This window comes from Sus scrofa, chromosome 9 (assembly GCF_054392235.1).
Source record: "Sus scrofa isolate SSC_HxYL_T2T_F1_AM1 chromosome 9, Sscrofa_HxYL_maternal_Yorkshire_Landrace_v2.0, whole genome shotgun sequence".
Lineage (NCBI taxonomy): Eukaryota > Metazoa > Chordata > Mammalia > Artiodactyla > Suidae > Sus > Sus scrofa.
The window spans coordinates 124387588-124412225 of NC_139391.1; the positions used below are offsets into that span (position 1 = coordinate 124387588).

At 42.8% G+C, this 24638-nt stretch overlaps 1 long non-coding RNA gene across 6 annotated transcripts in view; it reads right to left on the bottom strand.

The window, feature by feature from the left end:
• LOC110255513 (uncharacterized) overlaps positions 1-17870 on the bottom strand; it is a 468258-nt gene extending 450388 nt beyond the window's left edge. For all 6 annotated transcript variants that reach the window (XR_014816299.1, XR_002335936.2, XR_014816302.1 and 3 more), the window contains exons 1-2: positions 17542-17870; positions 16211-16329 (exon numbers count right to left, since the gene is read on the bottom strand). This is a non-coding gene — a long non-coding RNA (uncharacterized LOC110255513). The remainder of the gene's footprint in view (positions 1-16210; positions 16330-17541) is intronic.
• Positions 17871-24638: the final 6768 nt, after the last annotated feature.

Genomic DNA, 24638 nt, shown 5'->3' on the forward strand with positions numbered 1-24638 from the left:
CCACATTCTTCCCCCCCCCACCCCAACATCACTGCTATTTCTTGGTCTCCTTTGCTGACTCTTCTTCCCAACATCTAAATGTTGAAGTGCCCCAGGACTGAGATTTTCTCACTCCTCTCTTATTTTCATTTCTGGATAAGCTCATTCACTCCTATGGCTTTAAATCTTATTTTTAAACTAAAAATACAAGTACCATAGAATCCAGTAACTTTACTGCTGGGTATATATCCAGAGAAAATGCAAACATTAATCCAAAAAGATACATGCACCTCAATGTTGCAGAAATATTTGTAAGAGCCAAGACATGGAGGCAACCCAAGTGTCCATCAACAGATGAATGGATGCAGATGATTATAACACACACACACCAAAATGTTACTAAGCCATAACAAAAAGTGAAATTCTGCCATTTGCAACAATGTGGATAAACCTAGAGTGTATCATTCTTAGGTAAGTAAGTCATACAGAGAAAGACAAATACTGCATGTTATCATTTATATGTAGAATCTAAACAATAAAATTAATGTATATAACAAAAGCAGACTCACAGATGTAGAAAACAAACTAGTGGTTACCAGTGGGGGAGGGAAGGGAGGAGGAGCTAGATAGGGGTATGAGGATGAAGAGATCCAAACTACTACATGTAAAAGAGATGAGCAACAGGGATATACTACACAGTATAGGGAAATCTAGCCATTATTTTGTAGTAACTTTAAAGGGAGTATAACCTATAATACTGAATCACTATGCTATACACCTGAAAAATAATATTGTAAATCAACCATATTTCAATTAAAAAGGATAAAGAAAAAAGAAATCCCATTTTTTTCTGGTTGATGATTCAAAATGTTCACCATTAGGTCTGTCCTCCTCCCCCTTGAACTTCAGCCCTCACCATCTAGGTTTTTTTTTTTTTTTTTTGCTTTTTAGGGCCACACATGCAACATATGAAAGTTCCCAGGTTTGGGGACTATCAGAGCTGCAGCTGCTGGCCTACGTCACAGAAATGCTGTTGGATCTGATCTGTGACCTATACCACAGCTCACAGATCCTTTAACCCACTGAGCAAGGCCAAGGATCGAACCTGCCTCCTCATGGATACGACTCAGGTTCATTACCACTGAGCCACAATGGGAACTCCATCATCTAACTTTCTATTCAGCTTGGGATATCTAAATTTACAATAATCCAAAATTGATTTCCAAAGTTGTCCACTCAAAACTTTATCTCTTCTCTGTTTCATCAAGTCAAATCAATCAGCTGCTCTAGGGGAAAAAAACAAAAAACACACACAAAAAAAACCACTCCTCTTTTTATCTTATATACCACTTCAAACACTTCCAATCTAAAAATTCTATGGGCTTTGCCTTCAAAGAAAAGTAAACCACTTCTCATTACCTCCACCTCTGTCAAGCCACCATATACTCACTCTCACTCAAACTTAGTAGTCCCAACTGGTCTACCTACTTTTGCTCTTGACCTTCTGCATGCCACCAGGCAGCCTGAGAGATCTTCTAGAGAAGGAAAGCATAAGGCACATCATGTCTTTCCTCTGCTCAGAACTCCCCAGTGGCTGCCCATGTCACACACCATTCCATCCAAATTCCCCACCGTAGCCTGTGAAGCTTCAGATGACCTGGCCCCCTCATTCGACAGCATCTTCATCTCCAACTACTTCCCTTTGCTCACTAGGCTCCCATCACACTGGCCTTTCTGCTGTTCCTCAAACACACTTAATGCTTGATGCCTCAGGTCCTTTGAATTTGCTATTCCTTCTGCCTGGTTGCTCTTCCTCTTAGGTTTGTGTGGCTTAGTTTCTCCCGTCATTCAGATCTCTGTTCAAATGCCTGCTTCCATGACCATATGAACCAATATTTCTCCATTTTTCCCTATTCTAGTACCATTGTCACTCTGTGCTACAGTCTCAATTCCTATGGAACTCTTAAGTGCCCTGACTTGCACTTCAAGTGTATGAGCATTGAAGTTAAAGAATTTTTCAGTTTCTTTTCTTTTTTTTTTTTTTTTTTTTACATTTGCATCACTGTGATTCTTCTCCTGGTAAAAAGAAATGGCTGACAAGAGTTTGAAGCAATGTGATGAAGCAAACATTTGTATTGTTCTCATAGCACCTCAACTATGGTCACCCAACCCAAGATTCCCTAGAATATTAGTATAAACAAAAACTCCCAAGTCTAGGAGTTCCCACTGTGACTCAGCAAGTCAAGGACCCAACGTTTCTCTGTGGGGATATGGATTTAATCTCTGGCCTCACTCAGTGGGTTAAAGATACAGCATTGCCACAAGCTGTGGTATAGGTTAAAATACTAAAAAAATTCCCAAGGAGTTCCCGTCGTGGCACAGTTAACAAATCCGACTAGGAATCATGAGGTTGCAGGTTCGATCCCTGGCCTTGCTCGGTGGCTTAAGGATCCACGTTGCTGTGAGCTGTGATGTAGGTCACAGACATGGATTGGATCCCATGTTGCTGTGGCTCTGGTGTAGGCTGGCAGCTACAGCTCTGATTAGACGCCTAGCCTGGGAACCTCCACTGCCATGGGAGTGGCCCTAGGAAAGGCAAAAAGACAAAAAAGTTCCCAAGACCATCAGCTGAAACTTGCCTCAGACTTATAGAATCATTGACAGAAGAATGGATTAAGAAAATGTATATATACACAATGGAATACTACTCATCCATAAAAAATAACAAAATAATGCCATTTGCATCAACATGGATAGAATTAGACACTCTTCATACTGAGTGAAGGAAGTCAGAAAGACAAATACCATATGATATCACTTATATCTGGAATCTAATATATGGCACAAAGGAACTTTTCCACAGGAAAGAAATTCATGGACATGGAAAACAGACTTGTGGTTGCCAAGGGAGAGGGGGAGGGAGTAGGATGGACTGGGAGTCTGAGGTTAATAGATGCAAACTATTGCATTTGGAGTGAATAAGCAATGAGATCCTGCTGTATAGCACAGGGAACTATCTAGTCACTTATAATGGTACATGATGGAGGATAATGTGAGAAAAAGAATGTGTACATATATATGTTTGTGTGTGTGTGTGTGACTGGGTCAATTTGCTGTATAGCAGAAATTGACAGAACACTGCTAACCAACTCTAATAGAAAATTTTTAAAACTTTTTTTTTTAAAAAAAAAAAAGGACTTTTATGGAATCATCATGGAGATCTGGCAACACAGACCTCTGTTGTGGGAGTCACAGGAATAAATTCATTTAAGTTCTAAACAACCATGAGGCACAAAGTACCACTCTCATCCTACACAAAAACACAGAAGTATAAGGCATGGTCTCTATCCATCTCATGTCCCAGGGGCTCCCTATGAGGTAAAGGATGTACTGTCATCATGGAGAAGTGTTACACTAAGTGCAAATAACAAGAGATGCTCTGAGACATTCAGGGATGGAGTCAGCGAGTAATAACAGCAAGTATTTATTGAGAAATCAGAGTGTGCCAGGTTCAGAGCAAAATGATTTACATTATTTTTGTTAATCTTAAAAATAATCCTTGGAAGTAGACGGGAGTCTTATCACCATCATACAGAAAGAAAAGCTGAGGCCCAAGCTCCCACCACTAGAAGGGCCTGGTCTGTTTCATGACAAAGTAAGGCTCTTGTGCTTGCACTGAGATGGTAAGTGCAATGTCACCCACCAGGAGATCTGACCTTGACCTCTGAGCCCTCATGGTCTACTTCCATCATGGCAAAGCTTAAAAAACCCAAGACCTAGGATGAATTCTATTCATAAATGTTTATTAGTCTTAGTATCATACCAGGAATGGGGAAAATAAACATGGATCGCCATCCTTACAGAGATCATAGTCGAGCTGGGAAACAGGTGTCATTACAAGTAGGGTTGAGGCGTTGAAATCCTGGTTCTTAGCTCTTATTTACAGAGTAGATTAGGCAAGTCACTTCCCCTGTTTCCATCTCTTGGTCTATAAAATGCTGCCGTGTTCACACATTCATGTAGCAGATCATATTTGAGTGCATGTTACATTCTAGGTGCTACGTCAATAGCCTAACCTTCACGGATCTTACAGTCTAATCTAAGATCAGAGTCTACCCCACAGGCTTTTATAAACAAAAGGGAATAGTAAGCACTTAACGCACATTAGCTATTAAATAAACGAATACACTGAAAATATATTATTAAGTGTTTGTTGAATGCCTATAGTGTGTCAGGCATTGGTTTAGGTGCTGAGGGTGCCTAACAGTGGCTGAAAGTGATGAAGCCTCTGTCCCCACAGAGCTTGCATTCAAGATGGAGGAGACAGAAAATGATTAAAGAAATGCATGATATGACTTCAGGTAAGAACCAGGAAGAATATGAAGCAGGGTAAACCACTAGAGGATAGCAGGAGCCAAGGGAATCACGCAAGGGTAGAAACAGGTTGGGGAAAGCCTCTCTAAGGAGGTGCCCCTTGAATACAGACATTTGGAAGGCAAAGGAAACAGACAGGCAAACATCTGGGAGGAAGGCATTCCTCTAAGTGCTCACCACTCACTGAGAGCAGAGAAGAGCTGTGATGCAGGAATGTACCATCCATGTATTAACAACAGCAGGGAGGCTGGAGTGGCTAGAGCACTGGAACCAAGAAGAGATCCCCGGAAGCTGTTTGCTCATGCAGGGCCAGGTGGCAATGTGATGAGGATCAAGTGACATGGCCTGATGGTTAATTTTATGTGTCAACAAGAGGGTGTTTTTGGATCAATTACCATCTAAACCAGCAAGTAAGCATACTGCCCTCCATGGTGTGGGTTGGTCTTATCTCATCAGTCGAAGACCTGAATAGAACAAAATGACCAGCATCCCTGAGCAAGGGGGACTTCTCCAGCAGACTGCCTTCAGACGCCATCTGTACTGTTGGTCCTCTTTGGTCTCCATAATCATATCGGCCCAATCCCTCATAAATCTCCTTCTGCATATAGACATAGCTTATCGGTTCTGCTTCTTGGCAGAACCCCGACCAACACACACAGGAAGCACCAAAGGTTCTGAGCAGAGGAGTGACAGACTTTAATTCACCTGTTAGAAAAGGTGGTCTAGCTCCTGCATGGAAGATACACTATAGGGGACCCAAGTGAAGCAAGGACACTGGGTCAAAGGCATCTCAGCAGTTGTGACAAGAAATGACGGTGGTCTGCACCACAGTGGCAGAGGTGGATGTGGTGAGAAGTGGTCAAACTGGGCATGTATCTTGAGGGTAGTGCTGACAGGATTTGCTGATAGTTTTTTCTCCAGTGATTGCAATAATTAATCTATGTCAGAATGTGGTTAGGAGCCACAATTAAGGGATACCTAAGACCGCACAGAAATCCCCTTCTTCCAGGAAGGTGAGGGTTTCCAGCCAGAAGAATATTGACCTTTGGGTTGAGCTTTGAAGAACAAGTCTTGCGAATGAGGCAGGGCAAAGGGACACTGAATGGTGACAGACACACACAGGTGCAGCTAGAGAAGATCCATGGAGCCTAGTGAGGCTGGAACAGAGGACCTGACAAAGAAATGCCTTGAAAGGAGATAAGAAAGGTAAACAGGGGTGTCAGCAGACACTTGATCCTATTTTCATCAGATGATGGTGCACAATATGATGCAATCAAAGGGCTCAGAGTGAAACCTCCCAGGCCAATGGAAAACCTGAACCAGCATCTCCAACTCTAGCTTAAAGTGGCCAGTGCCCCTTAGCCGCTCAGACTCTCTAGGTCCGGGAAGAAAACCATCACTTCCAGAATCAAATCCCATGGATGTAAACTGACATTCACCCTCTAATGCCAAGGAAACAGCTCTTTCACTCTAAGAGGAGACAAGTCATTGAGCTTAAGTCACTCCTGTGGCTTAAGTTTGTCCTCGCTGCCTGCTAAACACATTTTTTTAAACACACAATCTGGCAGTGATCTTTGCCTATTAAGCATCTCTGGCCATGGAGAAGTGATATTGATTTATTTCACTTCCACCATTAGAGGTATTTATTCCGATTTTCACCCTTGATTTTTTATCCTGATTTTTAACATCTCTCGGGGGGGGGGGGGGGGTAGATCCCGGACCTGATGATTCATGATTTGGGGACACCTGAGGGAAGGGATGCCATAGGCTGAACAGATGTTCACTGTGACTTCTTTTTGAAGATAGAGTGAGTGTGCAGTCTTTCCTGGCTTGGCTAGATAGAGTTGGAAAGGACTTAAAAATCAGTGCATAAAGATAGGTCTGCTGAGACAGACTAGGATCAGCCATAAAGAGGTACTAAAGTGCACAGGCCAGGCTACGGCTAAGGGCCGGTATGAAATGTCAGGGAAGAAATGAACAGGAAGAGAGCCCTCGTCTTTGGAAAGTGGGAACAGAACAGATGCACAGGAAACAGAGGTATCACTGAAAAGTGGCAAATTCCCCAGGAGCAAAAGGGACGGGGCAATTTGCCTTTGTTGCAGCTCCATTTCCAGCTACAGTGGGGCCCAGCATTCAGAAGTTCCCATCCTGGGTCCCCCTGCAGTTTATAATAAACTTACATTTACCTTAGTATTTTTTTTTCACCATTTGTTTCTTGTGGAAAAATTAAAACTCCCATTAGTGGGGAAAAAAAAAAAAGAGGAAGGGTCAAGGTTTCCAACCAGTTATCTCACTGCTTTAGTGCCTAGTGTGTGTGCCACAGAGGGAGGCAGATAGGGCCTTTGCCCACACAGAGTTTCCAATGTCAGTTAGATGAGCTGATAAAAAACCCATCACAACAGGAGCTGGGCATCACTTTGGTGGGTGTGTAAACACTGTCAAGGTTAGTGGGAACATTAGAGAGTGCTCAGATCATCCCCAGGAAGTCAGGGATGGGCTCACCAGGAGGGGACTTGACTTGCTGTTGCAATGTGAAGGATGCAACCACCAGGCAGACAGGGGAAGGATGTTTTATGCAGAAAAACAGCAGCAGAGTAAAGGATGCTTCTAATGCAGTCTAACAAGAAAATTTCAGCAGTCTCTCTGCTCAGTCAAACTTTACCAAGGACAAAAGTTCAGCAGCTCATTTCACACTGGCTACTCTGAAAAGACATTAGGACACTGGTTTGGGGAAGGAATACATGGCGAGCACTTTGAATTTCCAGTTTTAAGCAAAGTGTCTCCCTAACTGTCTTAATTCTTCATGTGTTGGTATTGTGGCCATGCCTCCTTCCAGGATGCTTTCACTGGGACCAGAAAAGACTTCAATGGTACCAGGAGAGTGGGGAGAGTCTAGGGGAGCCACTGGCTACCCCATTGGTGGACAAAGCCATAGGCAGGAGAGAAGATAAGAGAAGATGAAAAAAAGCAGCAGAACAAGGGAAAGACAATAAAAAGAAAGATGGTTCTAGAAAAGTCAGAATCAAGCTTCACCAGCATGCCATGAACACGTCCTGCCAACAACTGCCTCACAGATTACTACTCTGCCATGGGACCTCAATCTACCCTAATGTGGCTCATTACAGCGCTCTCAAGGGAGACTTCATCAGATCATCCTTGGGGTCCTCAAAGTTGAGGCAAGGGATGGGAGCTGACCTGAGGGAGACACCTGCTGCTGCCTGAGGCTCTTCCATCCAGAGGCACCTGGTCTCCAGTGTAAGAGCTTCTCAAAGGCCAATAGAGATGACTCAGACCCAAGAAACAAAAGTAGTTCCAAAAACAAAAAATGTAAAGCCGAAATCATCAAGTGTTTAATTGAATGTCTACAAGATGTAATATTATATCAACTCCATTAATTGTTCAATTCAGTATTCATCAAAAAAGTCATTATATTACAAAATCATTTAAGATTTCCTCATCCCATGAGACTTCTTGACTATGGATGTAATTTCCAAAAAGTATCCATCATAAATAACTTCAAAACCAAAACTAGAAGACAATTTAAACTTTTAACAGGAAAAAAAAAAAAGATAAATTTACCAAGGAGTATGGAGGCCTCCACTTGCTGTCATATACTTAGAGTGTTTGATAAGATCTAGGACAAGACCTCAAATCTAAGAAAGAGGGCCTATAGCCGACCAATTCTTACAAGAGCCCTAGCCATCTTCCAAGAAATTTCTTGATCATTTTCTGGGGCAACTTTCCCAAAAACCAAAGCTGCCTTGAATCACTTTTGAGTGATTCAGTCTATTCTCCAGTAATAAGTAATGCTCACTTGGAGCTATGTTTGATTGCATCATCAATGCAAGCTTGGATTCTTGGAATGTTCTCTGGAATTCCCAGTAAGTACAGAGTGACCTTCCAAGATGTCACTTTTCCAGGGGGTGGGATTTTCTTGACTGATAACTTGATGAAAGCCTATCACAAAGTTTAGCACATAGCTTATGCCCAACATTTAACAAACAAAAGCCCCTTCAATAATTCCACAACACCCCATAGATCACCAGCATCAAAGCAGCATATATCACACAGCATTGCAGGGTATCTTAGTGTCATGGTCTCTTCCAATTAATTGTGGGCTCCAACAGGGTAGTGTAAGCAGCTGTTTGCAGGAAACCACCTTCAGCAGGAAGCCCCTTCTCTTGTCACTTTACCAAAGCTATATTGTCACTCATTTTCAAACCAGCTACCCTATCCTCTACTCATTGCTGGTCCAAGCACACCTTTCAGATCTTTTAATCACACAAAACCTTGCCTAACTTCAGTTCTTTGTATAGATCCAAGTGTTAGAAATGAAGAAAAGGTAATTAATAGATGGGCCACATCTCTTCCGCAGCTTCTCCTTCAGGCATCTCACAACAAACTATGAACAAGCTAACATCCAGAGGAAGATCACTAGGAATTGACCGAGGGGAACAGGGGTGACTCTGACCCCCATCTCCATCATGAACTGAGATTACTTCCCTCCCTCTTTTCCTTTAAAAATTTCAGGGCTGAGAGTAGAATCTCTGGAGGTGGTTTTGGGTGGGACGCTGAGGCCACCATCTCCCCAAATTGCCAGCATTCTGATTAAAGGGACCTTTTCTTTCTACCATTTGTAAGTATGGACTATGTAAGCAGCAAGCACCAGGAGCTCCACCCCCGCAGCCATTCAGTAACAATAGGAACCATATTTCCTTCATCAGTGCATACCTTATACCTAACTAGTGCATACTACATGCTCGAAAAATATTTATCAAGTGAATGCAAGGATAAAAAGATAGACAATAAATCTAAAAGAGTTTCTCCTAACAGGCCAGCTCATGCTAATTCCAGTTCTATTACTAATTTTAGCTACCAGTTTTTGAAATGGATGCGACATGCCATTCAGATGCTTTTGCTAAATGCTTCTCAGCAGAGTCTCATTTAACCTTCTCATGTCTCTAAAGAATAGAGTAATAAACTAACACAACAGAGATTCAGAGATATTAAGTAAGGGCCCAAGGTCAGACACCTAAGCAGTTAAGGATCGCATTTGCACAGTCAATACTGACCTCTACCCAAAGCAAGCAAGCATTGTTCTACTCTATTCTGTACTATTGCCTTTCTGTCTGGAGGAAATTTTGAGATCATAGGGGTAAAAAATCAGTCTGGGAAGCTCCCATGTGGTACAGCAGATTAAAGATACAGCATTGCCACAACTACAGCACAGGTTCAATCCCTGGTCTGGGAAACTCCACATGCCTCGATTGAGGCCAAAACAAAAAAGTGGGTCAGAATTCAGAATTCCTGCCCAGGATGAACATACACTCTACGGCTCCCCAAACCAGCCTTCTCCTGATGACTTCCTGGGTTTGGATTCCAACCACACTCTCCCCACTAACTGGGGGTGATCACAGTTTGGAGTGAAGAGTAAGGCAGAAACAAAGAGTCAGCACCAGGACCCTGAGATTCTCATGGGACCATATGCTGTAGCAGGAGAGCACTTGCTGAGGATTCTGGACCCTGGGCTCCACCCCCGAGGGGCCATCTGAGCTCAGTCAAGTCTCCTGCTGCCCTGGATTGTTCTTTCAGTACCCATATCCTCTCTGTCTAAATGCCGCCTCTCACCTTCCCTCTTTTGCATCCCAGGGGAGGTGCCTTTTCTCAGCCTGGCCATCACTTCCTGTCTGGTGGCTGCTGAGGATGAATTACCTCCAGAATTGCAGCTTAGCCAGTGTAACTGCCAGAAGGGCTGTTATTCTTCCAACGGTCTCCAAGTCCAACTGCTTGCCTCAGTTAATAGCAGGCAGGTTAGGTTCCTTCATAGGTTAATTATACATTGTGTGGAGAGCACTTCCTTTCGTCAGTTCTAAATTCGCTCCCTTTTAATTTTGTCAAGTGCTGCCTCCTTCTCCGAACAGGGCAAAGGGCACAGGGGAGCCTGCAATTGGCTGGCTGCTTCCCATTCATTATGCCGGCCACCTCGGAGCGCGCTCACCCCTTTCCCCTGCTCTTCTCACACTGAAATATTTCATCTCTCTCGGTGTGGAAGTCTCCCCTTCCCCCACATCCAGCTGCTCTGCCCTTCCGGAGACTTTTTCTATTTCTGCTGTGTCCTGTGTGAGATGAGGTGAGCCGCAGAGTGAATGGGGCAGTCAAGGTGAAGAGAGAGCATGGATTTATCAGATGGAGTAACGCTTTCTCCCCAGTTGTGCTCCAGCACTTTCTTAATACCAACTAATGTCTTGCTCACCCCTTGCCTTTAGAGAGGAAAGCCAACAGCAGTCAAGATAACTAGTGGCTCCTTCTTACCCAAAAAGGTGCTAGTCATTTAACTCCAACACAGCAGTTTAATTTTTTTCACTCCAATGAGACCCAGGACATTGGCTACTTTGTTCTTTATTAACATAAAATGTCATCTTTCAAAAAAGAGGGAAGACGCTGTCTTCTTTCAGGAAACAGTACACTACTCTCTATGAACCTGGCACAGAATCCCTGTAATTTGATCTGGAAGTGGCATTCAAGGCCATCCAATGGAACCTCTCCATTAGAGCTAGCAAGAATGAAAGGCTACTAGGTTGTCCTAAGTCTCCCATTCTCCATTACTCCATCATTTCTTGACTACTTACTATAAGCGGACACGGTGATGGGTGTTGAAAATGCAGGGTTGGGAGTTCCCAGTGTGGCTCAGCGGAAACCAATCTGACTAGCATCCATGAGGACACAGGTTCAATCCCTAGCCTCAAGCAGTGGGTTAAAGTATCTGGCATTGCCATGAGCTGTGGTGTAGGTCGCAGGTGTGGCTCAGATCTGGTGTTGCTGTGGCTGTGGTATAGTCCGGCAGCTTACAGCTCCTGCTTCCACCCCTAGGCTGGTAACCTCCATATGCCACAGCTGTGGCCCTAAAAAGAGAGGGAAAGCACAGGAAAGCACAGGGTTGAATAACACAGATCTGATCAGAACAGCTAAAAGGCATTCTACTAGTCACTTCATATGTTATTTCTTATCAGCCTCTCAGTGACTCTGAGAAAAACTGGTATTATCATGCTCATTTATCATGGCAGGAAACTGAGGCTTAGAAAGGTCATAAGCTTTGGCCTAGGTGCCACAGCCTTAAGCTGTGGAGCAGGAGTCAAAACAAGAACATCTGACATCAGATTGACGCTCCAATCACTGCCCCCCAGCACAGCCCAGCCCCACTCCCATGGGGCTCAGCCTGGGGATCTATGAGCACTATGAAGCCTTCCATTAAAGCCAAGCTAGGGAGCTTTCCTCTTGCTCTAAGACATCAATTATTCCTTCTAGCTCTCTGACTGCACCATGTCCCAACCTATCAATGGCTTTTTGGCTGTGCCCAAGTCTACCCATGCAGAGGTTTTCAAGCTTTGTAAGTGATGACAATAAACCCGAGATTCAAGACTATAGGTCAAAAGCCTCACCTAACCCAACTCACAATGCCATCCCCAAATCAGACGCCAGAACCCAGAGCAGAAATCGAGGATATTCCTGAAAGAGGGTACTCATTGGCCCTCTCTTGGAAGGAGCTTCCACTTGCACCTGAAGGAGGAGTAGCATTGATATGTGCAACTGTGGACTCCAGATGATGCTGAGAGGAGCACAGGCCCAGCGATTGCTCACTTCAAACCAGGTACTATGCCAAACGCTTCACACACCTTCAGTTAAGACCCACAACTACCCTCTGAAATAGATACTATCACTTTCTTTAAGAGAGAACAAGGAGGCACAGAAAAGATAATTTCTCCAAGGTGCCACAGCCAGGTAGGATTCAAACTTGGGCTGCCTTATTCCAACACAGCTAAATAGGGGGAGTCTCAACAATACTTAAAGAAAAAGAAATTCATAGATATCATGGAGGTCAGTGCCCCATCAACACTGGGTCCTGGCTCACATACGCACAGCCAGCATATGCACTTTTTATCCCCAAGTCCAGGCCAGCCATGTGACCGCAATTTGGGAGCAGAAAGAGAAGCCTCTGCCCTTCCCCAGTAGAGCTGCCTGCCTAATGCTCCGGCTGTTTATTACTGACTCCTCCTGATCTAATGGGAGTTGAAATTTCCATTAATTAAGAATATAAATAAATAAATGGGTAGGAAAGAAAGCGAGCTGGTGGCGTGGTGCCCAGAAGGCTCTGCGGAAAGCAGCCAGTTCACGCTTCATTAGCATCTTTGCTCCCTCTCCAAACCTGCTAATGCAGCCTTTCTTCTGAGATGTACTCAGGGAAGTCCAATGTGTGTGTGAGTGTGTGTGTGTGTGTGTGTGCGCGTGCGTGCATGTGCATGGGTGGGGGATGGTTTGGTTTCAAACCTTCTATGCTTCTGGGCCTTTCCAATTGGCCTCTCATGGCCTTTAAAGGGCCAGCTTGCCCCCAATCTGGACCCCCATCAGGAGACCTCATGTCATTGCAATGCAATGTTGTGTGACAGTGACTCATCTCGTCATGACTGTTTTCTTGATCACGTTTTCCCCTCAGCTAGGTCTTCAGGTTCCTCCGGTCAAACCTCTCCCTTCCATCTTGGGTCAAGACAGCATTACGAGAAGGGAGCATTTTGCCAGCAGGCTGCTGCCACAGAGCAGAAGCAAGAGGTGGCAGGGAGAGGTGAAGCCGTCGGGGCCCTGGTGGCAAGTCCATTCTACCAGCCGGCATGGTGGCTCACCCAGCACACTGGGCTTTGGGCTGGAGACAAAAGTGGTGAGAGCGAGTCCCCTCCCCTCCACGTGCATCCGTTTCAGGGAGAAAACCTAACACAACAGCAGGCAGCATTTACTAAGGACAAAATTGCATTTTGTAGGCTTTGTATAGTTGAGTCCGTGAAAGAGAAGATGGAGTGGGAGAGACAGTACAAGTACCAGACCATCTATATGGTAGGGGGCATGAGGGAGACACTAAGCAGAGACTCGTTTCAAAGCTACTTGTCCTCTGCTGCAGCTGAGACACAGTTAATGGAGAGGAGGTGCTGCCGACACCTCCCTCCAAGTTGTCTTCTGGTGCTGCTACTCTCTTTGAGGATTGTACAGTCCTGGAAGTTGAGGCTTGGGCTGGGCCAAGAGGGGTGGTAGACATTGCTTTCTGCTTTCTCGTCAAGATATAGGATTAGCAGCTTCAATGGGCAAGTGAAGTTGGAATCAATGGAGAATTTCCTTAGAAGTAGAAGCAGAGAACTCAGCCACATGCAAGAGGGAAACTGAACCATGATCTTATGCCATACACAAAAATGAACTCAAACTGAAAAGGCAACCTACTGAGTGGGAGAAAGTATTGGCAAAAATATTTGCAAATCATATCAGCTAAGGGCTTAACATGCAAAATATATCAAGAACTCATAATTCAATAGCAAAGCAATCTGATTTTAAAAGGGGGCAGAGGGTCTGAATTGCTACTTTTCCAAAAAAGACTTACAGCTGACCATCAGGGATAACCTCACAAATCACCAGAGAAATGCAAATCAAAGCCTCAATGAGCTATCTCCTCATGCCTGCCTGAATGGCTATTAACAAAAAGAAGTAACAGCTGTTGGTGAGGATGAGGCAAAAAGGCAACTTCGGTGTTATTTCTGGGAATCTAAATGGATGCAACCACTATGCAAAACAGCATGGAGGTTTCTCAAACTACAAATTTGAAAACAAGTCTATTTTTTGAGAAAACTACCATATATATTTTACATATTTTGAGATATATATGCTTATAATACATATACTTTATAATGCCTATGTATTTTTGGGGAAAACTACCATATAATTCAACAATTCCATTTCTGGGTTATTTACTCAAAAGAAAATGAAAACTAACTCAAAAAGCTATCTGTACCCCAGGTTCACTACAGCATCATTTTACAAGAGCCAAGATATGGAAACAATCTAAGTAGATGAATAGGTAAATAAAATGTGGCATATACGTACATGGTGGAATATTATTTTGCCATGAAAAAGTAAAATATTGCCACTTGCAACAGTAGGGATGGACCTCGGGGGCATCATACTAAGTAAAATAAAGTCAGAGAAAGACAAATGTATGATGTCACTTACATGTGAAATCTAAAAATAAACAAAAACAAAAAAAACTCAAGATCATAGATACACAGATTGTTAACTGCCAAAGGTGGGGGTGGGAGAAAGAAATGGCTCAAAGGAATCAAAAAGACAAACTTCCAGTTAAGAAATAAAGTCACACGGATGTAATTCACTGCATGGTGACTACAGTTAATAATCATTGGGCAAAAGACCTGAATAGACATTTCTCCAAAGAAGATATACAGATGGCCAACAAACACATGAAAAAATGCTCCACATCGCTGATTGTAAGAGAAATGCAAATCAAAACTACCATGAGATACCACCTCACACCAGTCAGAATGGCCATCATTAATAAATCCACAAATAACAAGTGCTGGAGGGGCTGTGGAGAAAAGGGAACCCTCCTGCACTGTTGGTGGGAATGTAAACTGGTACAGCCACTATGGAGAACAGTTTGGAGATACCTTAGAAATCTATACATAGACCTTCCATATGACCCTGCAATCCCACTCTTGGGCATCTATCCGGACAAAGCTCTACTTAAAAGAGACACATGCACCCGCATGTTCATTGCAGCACTATTCACAATAGCCAGGACATGGAAACAATCCAAATGTCCATCGACAGAGGATTGGATTCGGAAGATGTGGTATATATACACGATGGAATACTACTCAGCCATAAAAAAGGATGACATCATGCCATTTGCAGCAACATGGATGGAACTAGAGACTCTCATACTGAGTGAAATGAGCCAGAAAGACAAAGACAAATACCATATGATATCACTTATAACTGGAATCTAATATCCAGCACAAATGAACATCTCCTCAGAAAAGAAAATCATGGACTTGGAGAAGAGACTTGTGGCTGCCTGATGGGAGGGGGAGGGAGTGGGAGGGATCGGGAGCTTTGGCTTATCAGACACAACTTAGAATAGATTTACAAGGAGATCCCGCTGAATAGCATTGAGAACTATGTCTAGATACTCATGTTGCAACAGAAGAAATGGTGGGGGAAAAACTGTAATTGTAATGTATACATGTAAGGATAACCTGACCCCCTTGCTGTACAGTGGGAAAATAAAATTTAAAAAAAAAAAAAAGCAACTTTTACTAAACAATGATAAAAAAAAAAAATAATCATGTATCACATATTTGGAAGTTGCTCAGAGTAAATCTTAGACATTATCATCACAAGAAAAAACTTTCAACTATGTGTGGTGACAGATGTTACTAGAATCAATATGGTGACCATTTCACACTATATACAAATACTGAATCATTATGTTATACACCGGAAACAAATGTAAATATTATTAGGTCAATAATACCTCAATGATTTCAGAAAAGAAATTTCATCTGGGGAAGTTGTCAAAAGATCAAAAGTGTTTGCATCTTTGGTTTCTAAGAGTCCCATTAGCAAGAGGTCTCTTACTCCTCTCACTAGCAGATTGCTTTATGATGGCAAACACTCTGATGGCTTTTAATAGTTGCACTTGTGACTCTTCAGATAGATGGTCAAAACAGTCTGAATTTTTTTATTTTCCCAAGTCCCCAGCAGTTTAACTTACCTCAAGGGTTTGCAAAGCTCCCTAACAGCTGTCACCCATGTAGACTTCCCATATAACTATGCTGAACCTTTCCAAGGCCCCAGAACCAGGAATAAAATAAGTCTTTCTTAATTTGGTTGGAAGTTCCACTGTCATGCAACAGGTTAAAGGATCTGGCACTGCCACAGCTGTGGCAATAAATCAATCAATAAAATATGTTAGGATCGGAGAGCTGCACACACTAAGTAGAGCTCACATCCAAGTGTGACTTACCCAAGACCCATGGTAACGCTGAGAACAGTGAATTCCAAGGGCTCAGGGCCGCCTCAGCTGTGCGTTTGTCATCAAGCCACTAGCAGTTAGCTTCGAGTCCCACTCCTAAGCAGCAAAAACTGTTTCAAAAAAATTACGTAAAAAAAAAAAATTAGAGGAGTTCCTGTTGTGGCGCAAGGGGTTAAGAACCCAACTAGTATCCATGAGGATGTGGGTTCCTAGCTCAGTAGATTAAGGAACTGATGTTGCTACAAAGTGCAGCATAGCTCACAGATGGGGCTTAGATCTGGCGTTGCTCTGTGACTTAGGCCGACAGCTGCAGCTCCAATTCGACCCCTAGCCTGAAAACTTCCATGTCCCGCAGGTGTGGCCCTAAAAAGGAAAAAAAAAAAAAAATCTAGGACATATACATACTTCTCTATGTGAAATGAGTGACTAACAAGGACCTACTGTACAGCACAGAAAAATCTACTAATTTACAGTGACCGATATGGGAAAAGACTCTGAAAAGGAATAGATATATGTATATGTACAAAGGATTCACGTTGCTGTACACCTGAAACTAACAACACTATAAGTCAAATATACTCCAATAAAATTTTTCTTAAAAAAACAAAGCAATTTAGCTAATACAAACTCCAACACTTGAGGAAGTAGAGAGTCTCCGTTCAGAGAACGGCAAGATGGGGCAGAAGGTAAGAAACTTTGTAGGATAAAGAACAAGGAAGAAAGATACATCCTAAAAGACCAAAATGAAAGAGGGGGAAAGGAAGAAAGACATAGAAAATAGCTGATTGGCTGGGGGCATATCATCAACCTTGTGAGCAGAGGGCCCAGCATGTGCTTAGCGCTGGGGGGCTAAGCTGACTGGATACACTGTGTTTCCGTTCAGGAGGAGTATTTTCAGGGACAAAAAAAAGTTGTCTTTATCCTACCCCAGGCTGGAGCGGTTCCAGCATGCGCCTAGAAATTTATTTCAACAAATCCCAATGCTACTTTTAGCCCTGCCTCCTACGCTTTGCTCAATTTCCTTATTTCTTTCCCCAAAAAATAAGGATAAAGGCAGGAAGCTGGCCCGGCTGCAAGATTTGTCCCTTGCTTCAACAGGGTTGGATGGAACAGACCCAAGGACTCCCCTTCTTCTAGCCTCTGACCACCCAGGAACCTCCTTTCTAATCACAACCTCCAGAACCACATTCTCAACCAACCTCTGCCTCCAGAACCAGCCAACACTTGTTTTGTGGTGAGCTTCTTATGACCAACCAAACACAAGCTCCCACGTCAACAGCAGCCACCAGGTCAACCTGCATATGAGGGCCTCCTCCACTTACTTCGCTCCGGACCTCCTTTCAACCACCACAGTGGGGTTCCCGAAGGCTTGGGCCACCTCTTCTGCGAGCTGGCCGAGGAGAAGCTTGAGGGCGGCCAGCATCTCTTGAAGATGTCAGACAAGTGCAGAGGTTACTCCCTTTACTGAGACCTACAGAATCCACCCCAAGATGAATGGAATAAAGCCTTGGACACTAAAGAAGCCACAGTGGCCCTGGAAAAGATCCTGCATCAGGCCCTTTGGGGTCCGCACCCTCTGAGTTTTGGCAACGCAGACCACCTGCTCTCTGACTTCCTGGAGAATTGCAGCCAAGCAGGACCCTACTAGGTCTTCCCAGGCCAGACTCCTCCCCTATATCACTGCTGTAGCTCCTCCCTCCTGCACGCAGATGATAGTAGCTCACACATATTTCCCGAGTTTTTCAAATGCTAAAAACCACCTCCAAATGGAGGGAATTAACTACTTGATGATCAAGAGCCTGTCAGCCCCCAGACCTACTGGCACCTAAGGATTGGGCGTGTTAACCACCCTGTTATTTCCCCATCAGCCAATCAGAGAACTGTGCAGGGATCTCACACGCTTGGAAGACCTGCCCTCACCTGGTTTTTAAAAAGGCTTTGCTAAAACCCTTCGGGGAACTTGGGGCTTGGGGGGCACAAGCACCCATTCTTCTTGCATGGCCCTGCAATAAGCCTGTCTCTATCTCAACTCTGAGTTGAGATAGTTTCAGTTTCTTTGGCCTCACTGTGTGTCCAGCACCCAGACTTGTGTTGGTATCAGAACCACTTCCTAGAATCAGACAGTGGCAACCACCCCAGTAACATCAGAAGGCTGGCGGCCCCCAGGCTGGGCTGAGCAAACATCTCTTCCAAGGAAGGTCCACTCTCAAGCACAACTAGAACATCCGGAGTCCAGCAGCCTTTGGGGGGTGGGGGATGGGGACCTCTGCATCACCGTGGTGTCAGGGCTTCAGCCTGAGCCTCTCCCTGCAGTCAATAGGCAGTTTTTCAAACACCCCAGCACACTCCCAAGCTGTGAAACATAAGGAAACAATGAAACAATAAAGCTTTCTGCAGCAAAAAAAAAAGAGTCCCTGCAGTCAGCTGGCTTCACAGGTTAGCCTCAGCAAAAGAGCTCCAGAGTATGGTTATTACAAATATTGTTCTATTTTGTTTAGGCTTAACTCTGAGTCATTCACTTGGTAATTTAGAGCGTGATTGGTGGGAATAGAGACATGGATACATTTTAGGACATTAGAAAGAGCTCCTCCAGCCTTTCTCGCTTTTTTCCAAATTAAAGTGGAAATCAGGTTCTGTTTCACTCTTTTTCTCTGGGTCCCTTTCTAGTCTCAAAGTTTCCTGAGAATAAACTCACCCAGCTTGATTGTTTAAATGAGAAAGGAGTTGCTATTCTGAGCCAGGGAGAATCACTTGTGTTGCTCTAACAACCTGCCTTGCTCTCCTGTCCCCTGAGAGCACCTTCTTTCTCTAATGCGGTGGTTCTCACCATAGTTACACATCAGAATCACCTGGGGGTTCTCTTTAAAAATACCAACACCTGGGCGCCACCCTAGCAATTCTGACTTAATTGCTCTGGAGAATCTTTCTAATATTCAGCCAAGTTGAGGACAGCTGCTTTAATGTGTGAAATAAATTCATCATCCATTTCCTTACCCTGAGTCCTATTCTGCTGGAGAGTCCAGTTCTACTCCTGATTTGCTTAGCTTTGGGTGGATAGGTTTGGAGGAGGTTTTTAATGAATTAGAGAATTAAGACCTTTTTCAGAGAGACGTCAAGATATGACTCGAACCAATTCATCCTCCTTTGACAAAAATGTTAACCAAAATCTAAGATTCTATGAGATTCCCAACTCCGTATAAACACTAGGACAGATGTTAGGGTCATCCGGTCCAGTATTTCATAGCCTGCATCAGAATCACCTGTGCCCTGCTCAATGCCTCCATGTTAAAAATCCAGATTTCCAGCTCTTATCCCCAGAAATTCTCACTCAGTAATTCTGAGGTAGGGACCAAGAATCTGAGGGTAAAACAAGTTCTCCAGAATATTCTGCTGCACAGCCAATTTGGGGAACTAATTTTTTTTTTCCTTTTGTCTTTTTAGGGCCACTCCCGGGACCTATGGAGGTGTCCAGGCTAGGGATTGAATCAGAGCTACAGCTGCCAGCCTACACCACAACCACAGCAACATGGGATCCAAGCAGCGTCTGCCACCTATACCACAGCTTGAGGCAACACTGGATCCTTAACCCACTGAGCAAGGCCAGGGATCAAAACCACATCCTCATGGATACTAGTCAGGTTCTTTAACCACTGAGCCACAATGGGAACTCCTGGGGAACTAATTATATTTGATAATTTATCTCTTGCATGCATAGATGTGAATGCCTTCATTTCTACAGTAATGTGCAATCACTCTCATTCAAAAGGGTACCCAAACTTTGAAGTATGTTGATGTCCCTTCCTAGCATCCCTGCTAAAAGTGTTATATGTCCCTTTTATGCTTACGGAAAGTTATGTTGACTATTCTACAGGAAAGTTTAGGACTAGGGTTAGAGTTGAATCAGGTTCACAGAACTCACTTTGGACATAACACCAGACAGGTTGCTGCAGTGAGAACACTGCAGGAGGAAAGGAAGAGAGGGAAAAATGATTTGAATAAGAACTTGACACTCAGGAGTTCCCAACATGGCTCAGCCATTAACAAATCTGACAAGCATCCGTGAGGATGCAGGTTGGATCCCTGGCCTTGTTCAGTGGGTTAAGGATATGGCATTGATGTAAGCTGTGGTGTAGGTCACAGATGCAGCTCAGATTCTACATTGCTGTGGCTGTGGCATAATCTGGCAGCTACAGCTCCAATTGGACCCCTAGCCTGGGAACCTCCATATGCCGTGGGTGTGGCCCTAAAAAAAGAAAAAAAAAAAAAAGAACTTGACATTCTCCCTATTCACTGGCTATAAAAGGGTCCCCTTATGAGGTACTGATGAGAATCTAGCCTTCTCCCCAAAACTGGAGGACTTCTTCAACACAAAGGGAATGAAAGAGGAGCCTTGAAAGAGAAAGCTAGGGGGAAGTCTAAGGTAAAGAGAGTATGGGGGGGGATGGAAAAGAATCCTATAAGGAACAATATCTTTTTTCACTTTTTAAAGCTTTATTGAAGTATAATTGATTTACAAGGTTGTGATAATTTCTGCTGCACAATAAAGTGATTCAGTTATACATACACCAATTCTAAGATTCTTTTCCCACATAGATCATCACAGAATATTGGGTAGAGTTTTCTGTGCTATATAGCAGGTGCCTATTGGCCAGTCATTCCGTATACCTCAGTGAGCATATGCCAATCCCAAACCCCCAGTGCATCCCTCCCCACTCACCTGTCCCCTTTGGTAACCATGAGTGTGTTTTCAAGTCTGTGAGTCTGTTCGTTTTCTGCAAATAAGTTCATTTGTACCTTTTTTTAGATTCCACATATAAGTGACACCATATGATGTTTGTCTTTCACTTCCTTACTTCACTTAGTGTGATAAGCTCCAGGTCCATCCGTATTGCTGTAAATGACATTATTTTATACTCTAAAGTGGCTGAGTACTATTTCATTTTATATATGTACCACATCTTTATCCATTCCTTTGTCAATAGACATTTCTCCAAAAAAAAATATACGGATGGCCAAAAAACACATGAAAACATTGGTAATTATTAAAGAAATGCAAGTCAAAACTAGTATGAGGGACCATCTTACTTACACCAGCTAGAATGGCCATCAAAAGGTCTACAAACAGCAAATACTGGAGAGGGTGCAGAACAAAAGGAGAACCCTCTTACACTGTTAGTGGGAATGTAAACTGGTGAAACCACTGTGGAAAACAGTATGGAGAGTCCTCAGAAAATTAAATACAGAACTTCAATATGATCATATGATCCAGCAATCCCACTCCTGGGAATATATCTGGAGAAAACCATAATTCCAATCTCCACTCACATTTGTGTAACTACCTGAAGTCTAGCTCCCCTCCATTTCCCCTACCTTCAAGATTTCTGCAGGCAAGAAGCAACAGAGGAGCAATGTCAGCTTGTAAAGAAGCTTTGCAGCAAATGTTGGGGAGCCTTAGTTTACATCTGAATGACAGATACTGCTCAAAGAAAGATGACTTTCTGGGATGCATCACGGTTTGGCATGTTCAGAGGTAGATATTCTAAAGATTTGCAGTCAGGGTGCTAGGGCTTAGGGCATGTGGTTTATCCTTGAGAACCAAGGAGTCAATGTTTTTGGCATTTATCACCAAACCCCTTGGATTTTCCTCTTTGTATAAAAAAATAAATAAAAATCACTGAGCACCTGTTAGGTATCGTGCAGTCACACATTATCTCATTTCATCCTCAACACAGCCCTAAGAAGCACAGTTACCATTTACATTTTACAGATAAGGAAACTGAAGCTTAAAGAAGTGGCATGACTAATCCAAGGAAGTAGAGCCAAAATCAAACCCAGATCTCCTTTCCCAGAACAGTGCTCTTTCCCAGAACAGCTGCGTTTGGATTGAAGCTTCAGACTTTGGGCCAATAGAACTAGAATGTCATCTTTTTTCCTATTAAGCTGCATTTGGAATATGACGGAGCCATTCACATTAAGGAAGTTATTAAAAGCTGTAGTGGATTTAGACAAATGCATCAGAGGATATTCTTTTATTATTTTGTAATCTCTGTCCTAAATTTCCCTAACTCCAATCAGTGCCCTCACAATAGCCCCTTACTGTCCCCTGGCTTTCATTCAGAATAATTCTCCAGCAACCTTTCCATCCTGATGGATTATATCCAGGATTCTCTTGAAATGTAATAGTTATGATAATAATCATTTACTTTTAGTGAATGCTTATCATGTCAAGAAACTGAACTAAGTACTTCATAGGCATTATCTTATTTAATCCTCACCTCTAACTCTCGAGACCACTTTGGTTAGTATCTCCATTTCACAGACGAGAAAACTAAGGGAAAGAATTCATTTAATTTACCCAAGATCTCACAGCCATCTAATGGTTATCCCAGAAAGTCAGACCCATGTCAAACCTCACTTGTCTAATCCAAACTAGATGAGTCAAGGGAACCCTGAAGCTCTCAGGCCAGACCCTTCAGAAGTGGCATAGGCCTCATCAGAGTTCCACAAAGAAGAATGAGCATGAGATTAAAATATTAAGAATTCATTGTAATCCTAAAATTTATATGGACCCGCAAAAGACCCTGAATAGGCAAAACCATCTTGAAAAAAGAAAAGCAAAACCAGAGGCATTATACTTTCTGATTTCAAACTATATTACAAAGCACGATAATCAAAAAGAAATTATATTAAATATCTCATACAATTCAATATCAAAAAACAAAAAAAAACAATCTAATCAAAAAATTGGGAGAAATCTTAAATAGGATTCCCTCCAAAGAAAACATACTGATGGCCAACAGACACATGAAAAGATGCTCAAACAGTAGGAAGAATGAAATCTTGGCATTTGTGATAATTTGGATGGATTTTGAGGTTCCTGGGCTGGGTGAAATAAGCGAGCCAGAGAAAAGACAAATATATGATTACACTTATATGTGGACTCTAAAAAACAAGCAAGCAAACAAAATGAGCTTGTAGATATAGAGATCAAATCAGGGGTGGATGTGATGAAAAAGTACAAATTTTCAGCTATAAAATAAGTCCCGAGGAGGTACATACCGTGCACCATGGTGACTATAGTTAATAATGTTGTACCATGTATTTGAAAGTTGCTACCGGAGTAAAGTTCTCACCAGAAGAAAAAAACAATGTAACTATGTGTGGTAATGGATAATAAGTAGATTTACTGTGGTGACAAACAAAAAACTAATGTGCAAATGAATCTAGTTCTTAGATTTGATGAGAGAAGGAAAGGTTATTGGAAGCTCATCTGAAAAATTAACTTAGGAAAACAGGAAACAGAGAAAAAACATCAAAGGAAAAACCAATCATTCCTGGGCAAGCGTGCACATGGAGTTTATACTTTGTAACGTAGTCTCTGCTCCAAACAGCTTGGCAATGACAGGGAAAAAACAAACATGAAAATAAGTAAAAAGGCAGAAACAGGCTCAACAAGATAAAGACTCTGTGAACCAGAAGTCGAATAGAAATACAAAATGACAAGTGGAGTTCCCGATGTGGCTCAGCGGTCATGAACCCGACTGGGATCCATGCAGATGGGATTCGATCCCAGACCTCCCTCAGGGGGTTAAGTATCTGGCGTTGCTATGAGCTGTGGTGGAGTTTGCAGACTTGACTCGGATCCTGCTTTGCTGTGGCTGTGGCATAGGCCGGCAGCTGCAGCTCCTATTTGACCTCTAGCCTGGGAATTTCTATATGTCACACCGTGGCTCAAAGAAAGTAAGAAAGAAAGAAAGAAAGGAAGGAAAAAATTGGACTCAGTAGCTTACGGCATAGTGAATAGACCTGTGCTATCACCAATGTCGTTTCAGAACAAGCGTTCCTGGTGGTTTAAACCTGGAGTGGCAGAAGCACAGTGGAATAAATGATAAAACCACTGGACATGGAAGATGGGTAAAGAGTAAAGGAAGAAAGGGATGGGGGGGATAGGGAGAGAGGGAGAAAGGAAAGACAGAGAGAGAGAGATGAATCCATCAATATACAGCCAGAAAACTAAAATTTCAAAATACATGAAGAAATTTAACACAAAGAAAAGTAGTCAACAGAATCACCCACTGGAACATAAATTCATTCCATATTAAATTAATTTTATGAAAAAGCCTGACAAAGATTTTAGAATGCTATGTTTCCAAAACTCAAAGAGACTAATAAAGTCGCAACTTCCATTTAACAAGAGAAAGTATTTGTGAGACCACAGAAAACAAAAAGAAATGAAACATCCCAGTTAGCTTGATTGTGATAATCATTTCATCTTACAATGTACAGATATACCAAATCATCATGTACACCTTAAATATATATAATTTTTATTTATAAATTATACCTCAATAAATCTGGAGGGGAAATCTTATAAATTAGATGTTACTGAATTTAGATCTCAAATAGTAAGATAAACCCC